General features: G+C 42.3%; 1 long non-coding RNA gene across 1 annotated transcript; it reads right to left on the bottom strand.

Annotated features, from left to right (window-relative positions):
* Window positions 1-436: 436 nt before the first annotated feature.
* LOC125594728 lies at window positions 437-9,879 on the bottom strand. Its single transcript, XR_007329972.1, has 3 exons — window positions 9,423-9,879; window positions 9,024-9,079; window positions 437-724 (listed from the first exon to the last, which is right to left on the bottom strand). It is a non-coding gene; the product is annotated as an uncharacterized LOC125594728 (long non-coding RNA).
* Window positions 9,880-12,547: the final 2,668 nt, after the last annotated feature.

The following is a 12,547-nucleotide window of genomic DNA, read 5'->3' on the forward strand; positions in this document are numbered from 1 at the left end:
TTAGGCTTTAAAAATATGTTTTCTTGTTTTGTACACGGTCATAAGAAATAAATTATATATGATTGTTCTAGAGCTAAACCGAAACCATATTGTTATTTGGTCATTCACTTATTTGTTAACACGCTTTCATCAAAAATCATTGTATGCTTGAAGGTGGTCAGGAAGAAAACCCAACAGATTCCTAAATACCGTTCAACTTATATCTATTTTTCTTAATATATTTTTGTTTCTTAAATACAGTTCAACGTATATTTGCTGGTCTTTTCCAGCTTTGTTTTTTTTTTGGACGTTCAGATTCCTATTCCTAAGTGTTATTTTTCCTTTTATTTGAATTTTTTATTCAATCACACAAAAGGTGCTTCAAGTAGATTTATGAAAAGCTTAAGTGCTGATTAAAATTCGGGTTTGATCGTATGAATAACGTTTCTCAGTCAAATGATTTAGTTTCTGTTGGTTTTAGATTACGACATTAGTTATTTCAGTGAGCAAAATAAGATGTTACACATTTGTTTTGCTTGTTTTGATTAACACAATTGTTTTATTTTGTTGCAATAAGCCATATTTTTCTTGCTTTACGGAGACAAAAAATTTTCTCGCCCCAGGGCCTAAGTAGAGTTTAAGCCGCCCCTGTATATACCTTTAGTAGCTGTAAGATAAATTCAACAGCTTCTCGTGGGATTTTCCCATCAACACCACTAACCATTGCAATGGTATGTGGAATAGCCTAAGACGTAGCAACGAAAATAAGTTTAGATAAGTACATTCAAAGAGAGAATTTGCTAATACTACTGCAACAAAATAATAAAAAAGACTAAGGAGATCAAATCCAGACGTCCCTACTGAGACATATTATAACATGGTTCAAAGTTCAAGAGAAGAAAGCCACTGACTAACCGACAGAAAAGTAACTGTCAAAAACAACAGTATCACGGTAAATAACCATGGATACCCCCAAGAGCAAAGTAGTCTAAGAAGGGAAAAACTAGGAGTCACACCCCTCTGCCGTACAAATTATCCCGAAAATTTACTATACGAAAGGAGCTTCTGGATGTACGTCCTCATGCTCATTACTTTCTATTGTGTTCTTTGTTGGCTGAACATTCATTGTTTTGCAATTTCACCATTACACAGCAAGAAAAGGGCCTAATACTTATATGTGTTATGAAGTTTATATTTTAATTGTGAAATTGTAGCTTAAAAAGATAACAAGTGTGTCCACCATTAGATTAGATTATCCAAAAGGTTACTGCACTACCAAACTAATTTCCTACGAAATGATAGTTTGGTCGGATGATAGGTTACAAAAAACTATATCGTGTCCTGACTGTGTTACAAAAAATATATTTCCTAATCTGCCATACAAAAGCACAGTTCAAGTACAAATAAAACATCTTTAACCTTGCGAGTCATAAGTTCTCATGTTCTCATCATTGTCTTTGTTCTCTTTTGAATGACATTCAGGAGTCACCTTAAATATATCCAACGCTATCTTCTCCCTTATAGCCTTTGCGTTCTTATTACAAAACTCAGGAGGAAATGACATCCCAAGAGCATGACATTCGATGTACTTCAGAGTGAACACGCCACAATCACCAAATCGGCACTGAGGTACTGTAGAAACCCATTAAAAAAAGAAAAAAAGAAAAAAAGAAAGAGAATGGTCGAGTATCTTTTGGGTGGTCTAGTCGCGGACGATCAAATTGTTTTTGTCTGAACCATGAGTCAAGTATCCCACTAGACAGTGGTTAGACAATGTGGTATATTTACTCAAAGGACATTTGAAGCATGACACTTTTGTAAGCACAACAGGAAGACCGGAAATTGGGCGAAAAACCTTAATTTCGGTATTATGGAATTTTTCGAAGAAGCCGAAAACTCGGGAAATATTTTCCATCAAGTCATGATTCATTTGGAGCTTATTAAAAATAATCAGATCATCAGAACGGGCGTCGAAAAATATTGGGAATGATCGCGGGACGAAAAATTCACTGGAAGGCTGATATCAGACAATTGACCGAGAAGCTCGAGGTGGCTAGATGTGTGTGTGTTCAGGACGTGGTGGCAAGCTCCTGTCAGTGTGTGTGTCAAGGGAAGCAGGAGGTGTTGCAGTACATGCAACCTGTACATGCAAGTAGACATGTGGAGCACGAGGTGGAACGGCCAAGCACGAGGTGTTGCGATGCATGCAACCGAAGCATGCGGCCAGCCATGTGTGAGATGGTGTGTCGACCTGCCTGCACTTCAGTCATGCAGCTGGCCATCTGGACGTGGGTGTGTCATCCTGCATGAGACTGAGACATGCAGCCAGCCATGTGGAGCACGAGGTGTCGCCGCGCATGCGTCCGGAGCCATGCGAAGTGACACACGGGCTGCCACACGGCTTGTTCCTGATTGGTTGCTGTTTCCTATAAATAGCCCACGACCCCCTCTCATTTGAACACATTCAGAACACTTGAAAGTCAGTTCAAAACGTGAGAGAGAAAGCAAAGAAAGAAAGATCGAGTTTCGATAGTTTTCGAGCGATTTAGGCAGTTTTTGAGAACTGTTATTCTGCCGATTTTGAGTCAGCACCTGAAGAAGGTTCTGTTCAAGTGAAGGGAGATCATATATAGTGGAGACCAGTTCAAGACCAGTATGGACGTGGGTCTACTTGAGAAGGTCGAGAAAGGGTTCGGATCGCAGAAGTTGGGTTTGGGGTCAAGGCCACGGTCAACCAAAAACTGTGAGTTATAATCGATTGATTGCTGAGTTGTTTTCATGCAGGGTCCCGTTACTTGGAAGTTGGATCATGGCAAGTGATCGGGTCTAACTAAGTAACGGTTTGAATAATTGAGGTTATGTTGATTGAGTTGATGGCATGCTTGTTATTGTTTGAGAACCGTAGTAGCATGCTAATGGTTAGGTTGATTGGTTAGTTAGCGGATGCGGAATGCTTAGATGATATCGCTAAGTTGTGGATAGTTAGGTATTCTGGAATTAGTCTTTATGCTAGATTCTGGAATATGATTGATTGTGTTAATTTGCGATTAATACTAAGAACCTTGTGTTATTTTTACCGGGTTTAGTATTAATCATATTTTGGCCATATAGCATTTGTGTAACCCACAATGCTAGGCATGTTTGAGGTGGAATGTGTTGATTGTGTGGTGATTAATACTAGGAACCTTGTGTTATTTTTACCGGGTTTAGTATTAATCGTATATTGGCCGATAGCATTTGTGTAACCCACAATGCTAGGCATATTGGGGTGAGTTAGTGTTCCTTCAGACCTCGTACCCGGCGGGTTCAAGGAAACCCCTTATTCGCTGGATCGGGAAGACTCAGATAGACGGGGTCATGGCCTATGGCTGAGTGATTACACGACGGTGTAATGTGGCAGTGACCGGAAGGACTGTGGGCTGTCGCGCGGTGACCCGAAGGACTGTGGGCTGTCGCGCGGTGACCCGAAGGACTGTGGGCCGCGGTCGATTGAAAGTTCCTTCTTCTGGCCTTTGTGGTAGGATAATAGGATATTGCCGATAGTGAAGGAGGAACATAACGTCACCAGGGCCCGAGTTTGTTATATATATTATATCGTGTTTCGGGTTATAGAACCCTGGTTTAAGTCGAGTTTGAGTTTGGTGATGAGCTTGTAATTAGCATAATGCTAGTTATCTTGCTATCGTTTACCTCTGCGTATTTCTGATATTGCTTATTGTTATTGAATTGTGTTGTTAGGTGAACTTCTCGCTTTAGATTGTTTGGGGTGGGATAGCGAGGGGTTGTATTTGTTAGTTGGGGATTGTAACTCGCTGAGTAATGCTAGATTACTCACTTCTCACTCGTTTTTGTTTCAGGTGACCAGTAGCGAGCTTGTAGAGGTCGCGGGAGGCTAGGCTGGCTGGTGTAGATTAGCATCTTTTTGCTTAAGACGCTTTCAGACTATACGTATGTATTTTTGCTTTCTTGGCATGCCACTACTTGTGTAATATTTTGTGTGTTGAAAACCAGATATTATATAAGATAAATAAAACGATGTTTTGTGTAAATGCCTTGTTGTTTCTGATATTAGCTTGTCCAAGCTAACACAACGTCAGATTGGGGTACGGGTTGAGAAGCCTTAGGCTTTGGTCTGACGGGACGTGTTAGCGGGCGGACTGGCCTAGTTACGAATTGCACTTTTCGTGACCTTGGCCGGGTCGGCCGTTAACCCATCATGTAGCGCTCTGATCCTTGGTAGACGGTCGGTCCGTCGGTCATGTTCTTGTTTGATTGTTGGCCGGTGGTTTGACCTATGCCTAGAACGGTTCGGAGGCGTTACAGGTACTCCAACGGTGACTCTCTCATATGTGTATGGTTCCAATGTGGGTTGGACATGTTGTTCGTCAGAAACAGCGCACTCAACAAGCAGATAAGGAACCATTGTGACAAAAAGCTCCATTACCACATCGAGATCTTCACGGCAGATATGTGATACAATGCTGTCCCAAACAATTGTGTGTCTCTTAGGGATCGAGATCCACATAGCAATCCAATGCTCGTTCCTGAAGTGCAATGGTGCATAAATATCATCCACATCCACCCACAAACCTTCATAGATTGGCAAAATGTTGGTACTATGCCTGCATGATAATTTCACGCCCCACCAGGGAGTCTTCTTCCTAAACCGTTGAGATCGCCTTCGACACTCTTAAATTCCGGATACTTGTCAGTGAGCACCTTCGACATCTTTTTGTCAAAAGGTACAAAAAGATCATAGCCTTGGCCAACCCTTTTATTTGGAATGATCAGCTTGGCAGTGCTATTTTCCTTAAAAGAAAATTACTGTGAGGCAGCAAGTTTCCTTTCTCTCTCACTCTTTCCACAGACAAATTCCATAGCCTTAGCCTTTTTTGTCTGCTTTCTAGCTTCCCCCTGCTGTAAATCGGAAACAGTGGGTGCTCCTTTGTCCAATACAAGAACGTTAGGTTCACCTCGGGCTCCTTTGCTATCACAAGACCCAGCTCTTTCGAGGAACTCGATTCTTGGGCGCCATTTTGTCCTGCTTTTGCTCCACTCACACTTTCACTCTGCAATTTTGATGTACAAGAGGAGTTTATAAAATATTAACCAAAGATCCGATTCACACATCAAATAAAATATTAACCAAAGATCCAATCCACACATCAAATAAAAGCCAAAGATCCAATTCACACATGTTCTAATATACAATGAGTCATCCAAGCACACACACGAAACAAAGCATATCAATCCTTATTCCTAACACTTTGCCTAGTGATTCTCTTCTCTGTGATTTTGGGAGAGGTTTTGGTACTAACCCCGGGTTCGTGGCCACGTTTAGGTAGACTTGAAGCTGTGATTTGAAAATCATTAGATGTAGTCCCCTTTTTGGTGATTCCCACCTTCTTCTCTACAGCTTCCTTTATATCCCCAGCAACTTGATCTCCTCACAGATGTGGGATGAGCAACCATTGGGCCAAGAATTGTAAAACTCCTAAGCACTTATGTGAGCTCTACCAAGGAAGTCTTAAGGACAAAAACCCGGAGGCTCGTATGGTCCATGATTCCTTTTATGAGGCTGATAAAGAATCCGATGTTGCAAATGACGACCTCATGGATTTTGAGACTTCTGATTGTCTCAAAGACTAAATTTTTCGATACGACTTGTTTTATTTCTTTATGATTGTTTTATGATTGATTTGGTGTTTTTAATTTCGGTGTTCTGCAACTTTAATAAATGAAAGTTTTGAAGTCTCTGAGAAATGAAATCTTATTTATAGAAATGAATGACGAGATGAGCATACTCGTGGTGGATAGTGGCACAAGTCACACAATACTTAGAGATAAAAGATATTTCTTAAATCTCACAATGCAAAGTGCAAACGTACACACCATTGCAGGTGTAGCCGGCCTGATTGAAGGTCACGGCCAGGCTTATGTGTTGATGCCTAAGGGCACTCATCTAGAGATCAAAAATGCCTTGTATTCCCCAAGCTCTATAAAGAGCCTATTGAGTTTCAAAGATGTAAGATTGAACGGTTTCCATCTTGAAACATGGGAAGAAGGAAATAAAGAATTCCTTAACATAATTTCAATCACCAAAGGCTATAAAAGGATCCTAGAAACATTACCTGCAATGTCTACTGGCCTATACTATGCAAAGGTCAGTATGATCGAGGCTAATGCCTGCGACAATTTCACTTTATGGCATAACCGGCTTGGCCATCCCGGTACTAACATGATGCGAAAGTTGATGATGAATTCACTAGGGCACACGTTCAAAGGAGTTGTCCCATACAATCTCACATGTGCAGCATGTGCACAAGGGAAACTCATATCCAGGCCATCATCAGCCAAAGTTAATAAAGAGATCATAAATTTTCTGGAAAGGATTCAGGGAGACATATATGGACCAATACACCCACCTAGTGGGACGTTTCGGTATTTCATGGTCCTGATTGATGCATCGACCATATGGTCGCATGTCTGTCTACTGTCCACACGAAATTTGGCATTTGCACGCCTGCTTGCTCAGATAATAAGACTGGGAGCACACTTTCCAGACTTTCCTTTAAAGACTATACGTCTAGACAATGCTGGTGAGTTTACGTCTCAGACGTTTAATGAGTATTGTATGTCCATGGGGGTAAGTGTAGAATACTCCGTGGCACATGTACATACGCAGAACGGCTTGGCCGAATCCTTCATTAAACATATCCAGCTGATAGCCAGACCATTGCTCATACGGTCTCAGCTCCCGGTATCAGCGTGGGGACATGCCGTATTACATGCAGCAGAACTGATTCGCATCAGGCCATCTAGTGAGCATAGATATTCGCCATCCCAGTTACTCACGGGTCATGAGCCAGACGTGTCCCACATCAAAACATTTGGATGTGCCGTCTACGTTCCAATTTCTCCACCACAGAGAACGAAAATGGGACCACAAAGGAGGATGGGAATATACGTAGGATATGACTCCCCGAGCATTATAAAGTATCTTGAGCCAAAAACCGGTGATTTGTTTATGGCCAGATACGCAGACTCACAGTTTGATGAGTCCACATATCCGACCTTAGGGGGAGATAACGGCCGGTTGAGCAAAGAAATCGAATGGTCTCGACCATCAATATCTTGGCAAGATCCTCGGACTAAAGAATGTGATATGGAAGTCCAAAAGATTATACATCTTCAAAAGCTAGCTAATCAAATGTCAGATTCATTTGCTGACCCAAATAGAGTGACAAAATCGTATATCCCGGCTTGTAATGCACCAATACAAATAGATGTCCAGAAGGGACAAGGTCAAGTGGCTACAGAGTCTAAACAACGTCTCAAACGTGGTAGACCTATTGGTTCCAAAGATAAACAGCCTCGGAAGTCCAAGAGAGGTGCTGGATCCGAGAGCATCAAGGAAACCGTCCAGAACATTGATGGACCGGCCGAGCCGACCCAGACGGTGGAGCCAAGTGAGCCGGCCATGCCAGATGATCCGACCGTTCCAAATGATGGGGTTTGGGATGCCAAACTTCATGGGACACAAGGGCCGGACAATCAAGAGATCTCTATAAACCATATAATGTCTGGAACGAAATGGAACAGAAATGATATCGACGTCGATGATATTTTTGCTTATAAAGTAGCACTTGAGATCATGGAAAAAGATGAGGATCTAGAACCCACGTTCATATATGAATGCATGCAAAGATCAGATTGGATCAAATGGAAAGAAGCTATAACGTGGAGTTAGAATCATTAAAGAAAAGAGGCGTTTTTAGCCCTATAACCGTGACACCTAGAGATGTCAAACCAGTGGGATACAAATGGGTCTTTGTGAGAAAGAGAAAGGAGAAGTAGTGAGATACAAAGCACGGCTTGTAGCACAAGGATTCTCACAGAGACCAGGAATAGATTATGAGGAAACTTATTCCCCTGTGGTGGACGCAACTACATTACGATATTTGATCAGTCTGGCCGTGAAAGAGAAGCTTGATCTGCGCCTAATGGATGTAGTAACTGCGTATCTGTACGGTCCACTGGATAATGAAATTCATATGAGAGTTCCAGAGGGTATTGAGCTCAAAGATAATAAAAATTCTCGAGAACAACATTGTATTAAGCTGAATAAAGCCTTATATGGTTTGAAACAATCAGGTCGAATGTGGTACAACAGATTATCAGAGTACCTAATGAAAGAAGGTTATAAGAACGATCCAATAAGTCCATGTATCTGTGACACCCGTCACCTCCTATATGGAGGACAGCGTGTCACCCCCGACGCGTCATCATACAACAATGTGATACCCGTCTCCCTGACACTAAGGACGACGGGCCACCAACAATATCCCGTAATATAAAAGCCCATAAACCCGACAACTCTCACCCATGCCCAAATAAAATCCGAAAGAAAAGTCCAATAGCACCAAGTCCGTCCAAATATCACATACTTGTTTGTCTCACCTGAAAAGGGGAAGAGTGAGGGCTGAGCGACAGGGGAATCGCTCAGTGAGGTATGGGATGCCACCCCGAAGTCCATGGACCCGGACATAGCACTCCGAATAAATATAATTTAATTATAATGCATGTCAAACACAGTACCTAAAGTACCCAAACAACAAACAATGGTCCTAGCGAGGTGCACACTCGCCGCCCACTAACAGGCAAAAACACTACCGAAAAGGTGCTAGGTTCATACACACACCGAAAAAGTGCTCGGTAACACACGCCCGTAGACGATTTATCGACACTTCCAGTCTACGGCTCAACCGGTCGACTAAAGTTGGCCGTGACCTCCATACAATCCGGCATACAGCAGTCCGACTCTGTATCCGTCTCCAAACAAAAACAATCCTAGCTAAGAATTTACATTAAGTGAAACAATCAATGTTGAATCCTCTAACCCCCTAGTTCCGGTTTATGTAAAGAACCTAAAACTAAACAAGCAATGACAGACTCGATTTCACACAGACGGAACACATTAGAAATAAATTATACTTATTCGAGGTCCTAAGCCGAATAAGAGGAGTTCGGGAATAGACCCTCACCTTAGAAATAGAAAAGTGTTGTCTATGAACTCCAGCTGCTCAAATGGACTCCAAATCTGAAATCAGATCGAAATTTCGAGTTAGAACGCCTTTCGAACGGTTTAAAACGGGTATTTACGGGAAAGTCAACTCGCTGGTCAAAGATTAATTATTTAATTAATTAATTAATTAATTAATTAATTAATTAATTAATCCGGTTTTCCCTAACCGATTTCCAATTGATTTTAACCGACCGGTTTAACCTAACCGAATCAAAATCGATTTAAACCGGTCAAACCACCGGTTGACCGAGTCAACCGAGTTGACTCACTGAGTTGACTCGGCCGAGTTGACCGAGTCGCCGGTGAGTCACCGGTGTCGGTCACCGGCGGCGACGGCGGAGCTGCGGCGGCGGCTTACCGGAAAGTTGGCCGGCGGAGACGGCGGAGCTGCGGCGGCGGACGGTGGTCCGGCGGCGGAGCTGCGGTGGCGACGATTTCCGGCGGCGGCGCGTGCGTTTCACGCGCGCGCGAAGGGCGGTTTTCTGGAGGCGCGTACGGCTTCGTCCGGGCTCCGTTTGAGGCGTGCTTGGTGTCTACGGCTTCGTCTCGACGAGAGGAACACGATGATGGGCTTGGATGCACGAGATTCGCAACGGTTAAGAAGTTATGGTCGATTTACTAAACGGACGAAACTAAGCTTAACTGCATGGCGGTTTCCGGCGATTCTAAGCTGCAGCGAACGGTGGTGACGAGCTCAACGTGGTCTCGAGGCGCGGTGGCTCCGGTGACAACTCAGGTAAGCTGTCTCCCTTCCTCTTCTCTCTCTCTCTCTCTCTCTCTCTTTCTTTCTCTCTCTCTCTCTCTCTCTCTCTCTCTCTCTCTTCTCTTTCTTTTTAAAAAAAACAAGTTGGCCTTTGGAGATACCCTGGGGTTGGGGTCATTACAATTCTCCCCCTTACAAGGAATTCGTCCCCGAATTCAAGTCATAAGCTGACATACACAATGTTATCGTAGAAAAACCTCCAAAACCTCGAATTCTAATCCTCGCTCGGCCTTTCAGGTCTCTCCTGAGTCTTATCTCCCTCCCAACGAACTCGGACAAACACGGTCGCCATTCCCCGAACTGTTTTCTCTTGATGATCCAAAATCTTCAATAGATGATAAGGTCCATAAAATCTTTATGAACTCACTTGACGTCAACTGCAAATAATTATAGCGCCTTCTCAACTTTTGCAATGCTGTCATATGAACCAAGTCCTAGAAGGCTGATATACTGCTGATAAAGTAACTGCAAGCAACTAATCCAATCCACTCCAGTGCAGGATACAATTCCATGTGTCTCGGTTTAAGCTCCTTTATCTGCTGAGTCTTAGGCCCCTCTTGAAATGTCCTTAATTTCAGGTATATTAGGTGCCCATATGTAGCTCCAAATCCTTACGGCGCTTAGCTGCATAAATCTTTTGACGTCATGGGCTTCCGAAAGCCAATCCTTGAGCATGTCCTTTGCTCTACTGTCTCTTGAACTATTAATAGTTCTAACTCATATTGCTCCCCCACTTTGGTCCAACAAAGTGGTATACTATAAGGTCTACCATAAATAACCCTCATATAATAATTTTTTTAATACTCAACAGATAGCTGTCGATGTAGACAAACTCTGGTATGGGTAGATGCTTTCCAAAATTCCATCCCACACAATCTCTGAACATATCCTTTAAGTTCTGAGTAGTCCTCTCTGACTGACAATATGTCAACGGGTGATAAGATGTACCCATATGATCTTTGTCCCAAGTGCCTTCCGAAAGGCTCTCTGAAATGTAGATGTGAACTTCGATTCCCAATCCGATACAATGTTGACATCCATGAAACTTCCCAAACTCAATAATGTAGGTTTGCTCCAATTGATTAGCCCTGATTAACTTCTTAATTACTTAGGAAATGGGCTGACTTGGTAAGTCTATCCATGACTACCCATGTGGCATCCTTTCCACATATGGTGATTTAAAATCCAATAACAATGTCCATAATCACCATGCCTCATTTCTACTCCAGCAAAAGCAAGCTCAAAAATAACATGATAGATGACTGATCCTCTGTTATTGCCATATAACATGTCTGGCACCGCGACGTAATGTAGTTACAAACATCTTCATACTACACCAATTATAGTTAACTCTTCATATCTTTGTACCCTTTGGTCTTCCCGATGGGTAGAGAAACACGAGTGATATGTTTGTTGTAAGATTCCTTTTCTTAACAACTTATCGTCCAACACACAAACTCGGTTTCATTACAAGTATATCCTGCTCAAAGCTGTATGATATCCAATACTCCCAATCTCGATCTGTTCAACCAATCCAGAATGCTAACTTGTGCTTGTGTATCCTCCATAGCAAAACTGCCTGCTCCAAAGTCCCAAGGACATCTGTCTCTCCAGTGATAGTAATGGCACCCAACCTGAGACTAGCAAATCTCCAACTCATGAACCTTCTTGGTTCCTGAGATACAGCTCATACGCCTACCCAAGGCATTTATCACCTGGTTGTCCTTACCAGATAGTATGCGATATCCAGACTATAGCCTGCTACAAACTCAATCCAACTGCACTGTCCAAGTACAAGTTTTTAATAAATGAAGATAAATTCACATTCTAATAATCTCAGAGAATCTGAATTTCCTTCCCGTACAATTACGATTCCAAAACGATAACGCAAATACCACTACAAACAGCCTCTCTGGCGTGATGCATATGAATGACTTAATCCTCATACCTTAATTTAAATCCAATCCAGTATCTGACACATCACAGTAAGCCTCAGCCTCAGTAGAACCCAAAACTGGTGTCTTCATTAGTTGTGCTTCAATTCAGTGAAACTCCTCGACAAAAATCTATCCAGCCACACTTAACGTCTTTACATGTAGACCGCGTCTTTAACATTACTATAACCGGTGAAACCCTGATGAACTTCCAGTAGTACCTATTAACCCAAAAAGAACGGCAGATCTTTGTAGCGCTCTTAGGTTTCGACCTTCCGAAACGGTATTAATCTTCTTGAATCCATCAAAATTCCGCTTCCAAAACCATGTTATCCTAAAATACAACATTCCTCTGCAAGAAGCTACACTTCCTCAACTTAGCGAATAACTGATGCTCTCCAGGCTTATCCAATGCAATCCGCAAAATGCTCACAAATCTCCTTTCTACTCCAAAATAAATCAGGATGTCATCGATGATACAATCGCACACATATCCAAATGTTCACGAAAACGTCATTCATATCTTCATGAATGCAACATGCCTTTGTCGAGCCAAATGGTATCACTGCGTCCCATAATATCCATAATGTATACAAAATTCACATTCAGTAGATACTCTTCAAATATAGTAATCTGATGGTGTTCTGTGCCATGTCAACCTTCAAGAACTATAACTTCCTGTAATAATCCAATAATTCATCAACGCGCGGAAGCGATACTTTATCTTTAATGGTCACTACTTTGTTTGCAAAAAGACAGAAACTCCCACCTTTCGGACAACACGAA

The sequence above is a fragment of the Brassica napus genome (assembly GCF_020379485.1).
Source record: "Brassica napus cultivar Da-Ae chromosome C3 unlocalized genomic scaffold, Da-Ae chrC03_Random_9, whole genome shotgun sequence".
NCBI lineage: Eukaryota > Viridiplantae > Streptophyta > Magnoliopsida > Brassicales > Brassicaceae > Brassica > Brassica napus.